The 6022-nt window shown below is 47.1% G+C and overlaps 1 long non-coding RNA gene across 3 annotated transcripts; it reads left to right on the top strand.

Moving 5' to 3' along the window:
• Positions 1–555: 555 nt before the first annotated feature.
• LOC125639938 (uncharacterized) lies at positions 556–4795 on the top strand. 3 transcript variants are annotated; one of them, XR_012669480.1, is made up of 5 exons: positions 556–665; positions 778–1066; positions 1198–1275; positions 2566–2644; positions 3262–4795. It is a non-coding gene; the product is annotated as an uncharacterized LOC125639938 (long non-coding RNA). The 3 variants fall into 3 exon arrangements; XR_007357640.2 differs by lacking the exon at positions 1198–1275; XR_007357641.2 differs by lacking the exon at positions 1198–1275 and having other exon boundaries at positions 2562–2644.
• The last annotated feature ends 1227 nt before the right edge of the window (positions 4796–6022 follow it).

The following is a 6022-nucleotide window of genomic DNA, read 5'->3' as shown; positions in this document are numbered from 1 at the left end:
CCCTGGCACTCCGTTCTGCTAGAGCTTGGAGCACGTGCAGAGGGTGTCTCTCTCTCTCTCTCTCCCTCGCTCTCTCTATTTGGCTGATCAAATAGAGTCAAACTGGACCCAAAAAAAATAGGCTGATTTTAAAAATGCATGACTTTGAAGTTATGGAAATGCAAGACAGCAGCAGCCAATGGAGCGTGTTGGCAAAGGGATTTTTTGTTCCCTCTTCCTTCGATTAAAATTGGGTTGCAATTCATTAATAAAGGAAGAGTTGTACTGAATAAAGCTCCATCGCTTGTATCAGGACAGAGCTGCATAATTAACCCAGCTCCAGTCTGATTAGATGGGGAAAAAAGGCTTTTCAGTTTTGGTGCCTTCTCATAAAAGCCCGACACATTTGCCTTCCCTTGCAGGGAATTGATTTGAGCTTATTTAAAAATGAAGCTTGCAGCACGGCATAGCGGCTTCATGGAGCTGTATAAAAAGTGCTCTGATAATATTTTATTCATCCCTCTCTCTCCTTCCCTTTGCTCTGGAAATTCCAGGAGCTCCTGGCAGTCTCTGCAGGCAGCTTGGGGAGAGGAGCAAGAATCCCCTTTTAGAAAGCAATTACACATGCAAGTCACATCAGTTCAAGCCAAACTGTGAGCCGGATCCCGTAGCTGATGTAAGTCCATGTAAGTTCTAGCCAAGTCACTAGAGTTACGGTTGTTTGCACCAGCTGAGGAGCTAGCCTGTGTATGTTTTTCCCCCTCTTTCCCTCTAATTAATGTCCCTCTCCATTTGTAGAAACCAGCTCTGCAACACTCCAGGAGGGAGAAAGATAATAGAGGATTTCTAGGCCAGGTCCTCGGCGGATGTGAATGGGTATCAGAATGGTGAAGAAAGTGCAGTGCACCGATTTCCACCAGAGGAGGATCCGGCCTGTTTAATCTGATTGGAACTACCACTCAACTTCAAAGCATAATGGACCACACAGCTGTGTTTGCAGAGTCCCTGAGCTGGGTCCAGGTGCTCTTTGGGGCATGGATTACAGAGCTGCTGGAGGACTACCTGGCTCCAGCACAGAACCTGAGGGGTGAGAAAGCTCTGTAGTGCATTGTGGGGAGCTGGAGCAAATTGTGACCCAAAGGGTTTTTGCTGTGCAAACCCCAGTGTGTTTTCACTCTTCCTCCCAATTCCCCTCTCCTTTCCTGTATATTCCCACAGTGCAATCCACATTCCATCAGGTCTAGTCTGTATCCTGTGCATCCTGGAGGCGTTCTTTGGTCTGCCATGGTGGTTCATGTAAGTTGCTGGGCTCCACACCCTGGTGTGGTCTCCCTGTGGCTGGCGCTACTGTGGCTATGCAGGGAGGAACCCACCCCGTGGCTGCCTTAGATCTCCTCTGACTGTGGCTCTGGGTGCAGTGAGGGAGAAGCACAAATCGGTGGGGAAGGGCAGGCAGTGGGCCAACCCATGGTTCCAGATTTTCCTCTTGTGCCAGTATGCAAAGGGGCATATTGTGTCTTGACAAGGGCCATAGCAAAATACCTCCCCCATTCCCCCAAGGAGCTAGAGGGAAGTCATTGTGCCTCTCTGAGGCTCATTTCCTTCCTGGGACTCCCCCTGTGGGGCTGCAGTTACATGCCCCCTCCTTGCACAGCACTGAGCCCAAAGGTTTTAAGTCTAGCCCAGACCCTCCATACTTGCATCTCTAAGCATTGTGTCTCCCTGGGGAAACACCTTCTGAATGGAGTTCCTGTAACTCTCCTCCTCCTTGGTTTCCACTGGGTGACCCACACCCGCACAGCTGGGGGCCTGTACATCAGCACAGCTGCAGCCTCACCATGAGAACAACTGGGGAGGTGGGAGCATAGCCTGGAACACCATGCTGGATAACTCTATTCAAAGAGAGGAAGGCTGGCCCTGTGATTAAAGCCCTGGCCTGGTATGCAGGAGGTGGTGGTTCAATTCCCATTTCTGCCCCCAGACTGATTGACTGACCTTGGGGATGTTCTGTAATCTCTGTGCACCTCAGTGCTCCATCCCTAAAATGTAGAGTATGATTGGGATGATGCAGACCTGAACATGGGGGGGCCCTGATCTCAGTTGGTGGCCTTAAGTGTTAGAGTAATATTGACACTATGAATAGACAGAATGGTGGTGAAAAACACCCCAGGCCTATCAGCGCTGCAATCGTAAGTTCTTCATCTGCTCGTGCAGACAGAGCCTATTACTATTTTCTGGACTGATTTATCCAATCAAGCGGGGAATGAAATCAATCTCTCATCTGATTTTAAAGTGTAGACTTTAGTGTGCAATTATATATTTTTTTTTTTTAGTAGCAAATTTAATCCAGCTGATGGCTTTCTAGCTGAGCACTGGTGGGGGACAAAAAGGAGCTGCACAGTCATCTTTAAATATCTTAAGTGCCATAATCCCTGTGTCTGGATCCCTGTCTCGCACCTTTCGTGTGTTTTTAATTTAGGCGTACAGTATTTATTAATTTTCAGCCCAACTGTTTATTCTGTCTTTAGCAAACCTTAACATGTTATGATACATTTCATAACACGTGCTGTTCTTTTATCAAGCCAGATGCAGCAGGGGCCAGCCCCGTGGGAGATGCCTGCAAGTCAAAACAGGCAAGAAAGTCAAAACTAGCATCAAATAAAGGGTGAGCTTCTCCTCAACATGCAGTGCAAATCATTGCCAGCCCTGATAATCCACTCATTTACACCAGTTTTGCACTGCTGTAGCTGCATTCATTCCAGTGGGGTTACTCCTGATTTATGCTGGCCCAAGTGGGGAATTGGCCCCAGGGGGATGGAGCTACATTGATTTACGATAGCATCAGATCTGGCTCCATGTGTCTGTATTTGGTAACAAAGGTGGATGGGGGATGTTTCTCAAGGGCTTCCCCCAGCAGTGGGCTCCATCACCAGGTCCTGCCCAGACCCTCTGGATAGATCGGGGAACCCGTGGATTGTTGAGACTTTGTATGAATTCAGTGCTGGTGGAAGATGCTGAGATGGCAGCCCCGTGTGCCTGAACTCCCCTTTTTATCCACAGAATAGAAAGTACAGACTTCTCCTGCCTGGCCAGTATGCCTCAACCCTGAGCGGGAGGGGGAACCATCTGCAGGGGGAGAGTACAGCTTGGTCTCCATGGCCCATTCAGTCCCTGATCCCTCTGCTAAAATAACTGCTAAGGGGCTGTTTAACACCAGCTGTGGTAACTGTAGCTGGGCTGTGTGGACTCTTATAATTATTTCTTTTCTCATTGTATCCACAGTGTGCTAGGCACTGCACCCTGCCACCCCACACACCGGAGGGCACTGCCATTGCCTTGAAGAGCTTAGAATCTCAGCACTTGCCCCAGTGACAACTTGATGGACATCACCAAATGCATTTCACGTGGGCAACCAATTGGGTCACTCATTTGTCCTGGTCTGGATTTGAGTGGACACCCTATAGGGGCATCATATACCCAATCTGCAAACCAGCCCCAGTTTTTCTATTTATCTTAATGCAGAAGACATTCTAAAAAAAACGACAGCTGTTTCAGTGATCTGACCTTTTCTGAGAAACATTCATTGATGCCTGGAGAATAAATTATAGGGCGCAGTCTTGCCTGGAATGGGGATGGGATGCAGGGGGTAAGCTGGTGGGCCTTTTGGATCACTGGTTTCTATGATGATTTTACAGTCTTTCTCTGCGAAGGTCACCAGTGTATTGCAGAACATTCATCCAACCATCCATAGTGACACCTTGGTGTTCGTCATTTAGATTTCTGCAACACATTTTTGCTGACCCTGCCTTTCTCCCCATGTTGAAGCTAATTTCTCCATTGATTGGTTCTTACTTGGTTTAAAAATAGCTGGTTTGTAGCACAGAAGGGTAAAATTAGAAGCTTGCACTTGCTTTTACACAGATTTACAGCTGTTACAGAAGAGAGATGTCGGGTCTCTCATAGCCTCACTGCTTGCACTAAACTGCTACCTTGTTCCGGAGCCTTCTCCACAAGTCCTGATGACCTGACTCTTCCTATTAGCTTCTTTCATCTTAAGACTGATCTTAGAACATACTCTGACTCTTTGTACCTGGGGGGAACACGCAGCACCCCAATGTTCATCCTTGTAAAATGATTGTGTGGTATCCAGTGCGAAGTTTGTCATGTCGGGTGTCTTCGGAAGGCTCATAATGCACTGAGCATTGTTGTTACAGTAATGTTATAGGTTTATAATTTCATGTATGTAGTTATGAGGCTGAAAATGTATCCTCATGGCTTAAAATAAGCCTAGGCAAAAACTCTCCAAGAGCAGAGAGTCAGTTCACACCTCATCAGGGCAGGTATGGGACAAACCCAGCCCAGCCTCACAGGAACAAAGGACGCTGGCCTAGGCAGCAACAAAAGGATCTGTGGGACTCTCAAGTGAGTCACCCCCCTTCCTTTGGCCAGTTTGGGACTGCGATGAGGTAATGTTCACCTGACTCTGAAGGGAGGAGGGGGCAAAGCCAAGAGAGAAGAAAGGACATGATAAAAGGGAGAGACTTTGCTATGCTCTTTCTCTCTCTTTCTCTTACATCTACAGACACCACACGAAGTGACTGAAGCGCTGATCAAAGGGGAGAGCCTGGCTGAAGAGCAACTAGCCAGCCTGTGGCGAGAAGCATCTAAGTCTGTAAAGACATTGAAAGTGTTAAGATCAGCTTAGACTGCATTTTGCTTTTATTTCATTTCACCAAATCTGACTTATGTTTTGACTTATAGTCACTTAAAATCTATCTTTCATAGTTAATAAATCTGTTTGTTTATCCTACCTGAAGCAGTGCGTTTGGTTTGAAGTGTGTCAGAGGCACCCCTTGGGATAAAAAGTCTGGTACATATCAATTTCTTTGTTAAATTGATGAACTCATATAAGTTTGCAGCAGCCAGGAGGCATAATTGGACACTGCAAGATGGAGATTCCTAGGGTTGTGTCTGGGATGGAGATATTGGCTAGTGTCATTCGGTTGCAAGTAGCTGGGATCAGCTTACATGCCAGAGGCTGTGCGTGAACAGCCCAGGAGTGGGGGTTCTCACAGCAGAGCAGGGTAAGACTGGCTCCCAGAGGCAAGAATTGGAGTGACCTAGCAGATCACCAGTCCAGATAATACCAGAGGGGAACATCATGCATACCTACAGAAAGTAGGCCACATCCTGAAGTCCTTGGTCCTTGAGCAGGCAATGGGTGTTTTGACAAAGGACTTAGAGAGGACTTCAGAATTCAGACCAGTTTCTTTCCCAGCAAGCAGATTGCTTTTGAATGGACAACTGTTTTTTGCCCTGTTTCCTACCTTAGAGAAGTGATTAACTCTGAAAAAGACTCCTGTCCAAACTCAGTCCTCCATCCTCCATCTCTGCAGACTCATGTACAGCTGGCGTCCTCTTCTGGGGCAGGATCTAAATTTCTGGTGGTCTCCAAATGAGTCAAACTTTCAGCACTGCTAATGGGCCTTCATGGGTAACCCGGTAAACAAAGAATGAGCCACCCTCTTTATGGGTAGTTAATTCAGTTGTCATGAAAAAACACATCAGCCAAAGTCAGCTAAGCTCTTTCAGAGGAGATGTAAATCCAAGGCCCTGACAGTTTGTGGTCATTAAAATCCCAGGGGCGTCTTTGTAAGTGCAGAGTTGTTACAGCCATACACCAATAACAGTAATTGCATCCTGCCTACCTTCAGCTCACCTTGTAGTTTCAAATGGATACTGCTGTGCTGGGAGGTGTTAATGGCTGCCATCAGTCATAGACCTGGTTAAAGCTGACGGGGGCTCTAACCATCCTTCATTCAAGCTAAATGAAAGAAGCAATTAAATGTCCCTTTATGGAGTGATAGCTGGAAACAGGAGGAAGCCACTGCCCAAGGCAATGGGACATATGGCAACACTGATCAGAAGCTAAGCTATGTGGACTGTGGGGTTTCCCTGGGATTAGTTGCAAATGTAGGTGTGAGGGGATTCTTTGTTTGCAGCTGTGTGCATCTGCTCTATGGACCTTACCTGTTCCTCTACA

This window comes from Caretta caretta, chromosome 7 (assembly GCF_965140235.1).
Source record: "Caretta caretta isolate rCarCar2 chromosome 7, rCarCar1.hap1, whole genome shotgun sequence".
Classification (NCBI taxonomy): domain Eukaryota; kingdom Metazoa; phylum Chordata; order Testudines; family Cheloniidae; genus Caretta; species Caretta caretta.
This window is presented reverse-complemented; position numbering and strand designations above follow the sequence as displayed.